Source organism: Phocoena phocoena, chromosome 7, assembly GCF_963924675.1.
Source record: "Phocoena phocoena chromosome 7, mPhoPho1.1, whole genome shotgun sequence".
Taxonomy (NCBI): Eukaryota; Metazoa; Chordata; class Mammalia; order Artiodactyla; family Phocoenidae; genus Phocoena; species Phocoena phocoena.
The window spans coordinates 114,326,162-114,327,531 of record NC_089225.1 but is presented as its reverse complement, the minus strand read 5'-3'; positions in this window follow the sequence as shown (position 1 = coordinate 114,327,531).

Sequence of the window (1,370 nt, the reverse complement as noted above, 5' to 3'; positions counted from 1 at the left end):
GGCGGGGCCGGCGGCGCCCCCGGCCGGGCCCGTGCAGCCCCCGCCCGCGAAGGGCAGAGCCAAGGTCCCGGCGCACTCGGCTCGCGGTCCGGAGGCGCCGGCGGCAGGGGAGGCGGAGACAACAAAAGCCGGCGGCGGTTGGGCGCGGGGCGCGCGGGGCGCGAGGTCCGGCCGCTCTCTCCGGCGGCCCAGAGCGCGGCAGGCGAGCGCGCAGTCCCGGCCCGGCCCCTCGGCGGCCCGGGAGAGGGGCGGGGAGGGGCGCGCGGGGCGGGGCGCGCAGGGGCGGGGCGGGGCGCGGCGCGGGGGCGCGATCCGAGGCGCACGGGGCGCCCCTCCTGCTCCCGGGGCCGCCGGGCTCGCGCGGATCTGTTGACTGCTGGAGGGAAGCGGGGTGGCCCGGAGCGCGCGGGCCGTGTCCGGGGTCCCCGAGGGCGGGCCCTCCACTCCCAGCGCCCGGGGCGGCGGCACCACCTGTGGGGGCGGGGGCGGGGGTGCTGAGGCAGGGCTTCCCCCGCCGGACGTGACATCACGCCTTCCGCGCGCCTATCAGGGGCTTCCCCGCCCCCAGCCGAAGTCGGCATCCCTCCCGTTTTCTCTCTCCTCGGATCAGGCCGTGCCTTCCTGCACCCTGGCCGCGTGCCTCGCGCGTCCGCTTCCACAGCCTTGGTCCCCTTTGTCCCCCGCCCGCACCTGGCCTGCACCCGTTTACGGCCCCTCGCCCCCGCGCCCATTTCAGCCACCTCTCCCGCGGCTCCAGCTCACACTTGATTTTTTCTGTGGAGGAGAGTGGGGGGCTGTACGTGGGAAACTAGCCAAGAGTCTAGACCTCACGCGAGCCCGTTCCTGCGTAGAGGCAAAAAACCAACGAGTTAGTTGTTGGAGATCGTCAGCGGGTTTGGTGTCCCCTCCACGTGATGCTTTGGATGCTCGAGAAGCGAGCGAGGGGGGCAGAAGCTTGTCCGTTGGCTTGGGCCGCTGGGCGGTGGCAGGTGACCTCTTGGGGAAGGGATGGCGTCGGGCCGACAACAGGTCAGATTGCTGGGGGCTGAGGAGAGCGTGACAGTGAGTGAGGCGGCGGGGGACCGTGCAGGGGGGGTGGACAGTGCTGGTAGCCGCAGAGGATGGGGGTGCGGGCCGCGGGAAGTGAGGTGAGCGACCGGGGCGGGGGGACGGGAGCTGAGGGCGCCTCCGTTTCTTTCTTCCCATCTGCTGCACTCCCCCACCCCGTTCCTGCTCTCTTGATACGTGTGCAAAGGCCCCAGAGACCACCAGGTCATGACCCTGGGTGCCTGATTGGTTGAAATGGGGGGAAATGCGGTAAATAGGCACCCTTGGAAGAGGACCCCAGGGTAACCACCCTGTACCAATAA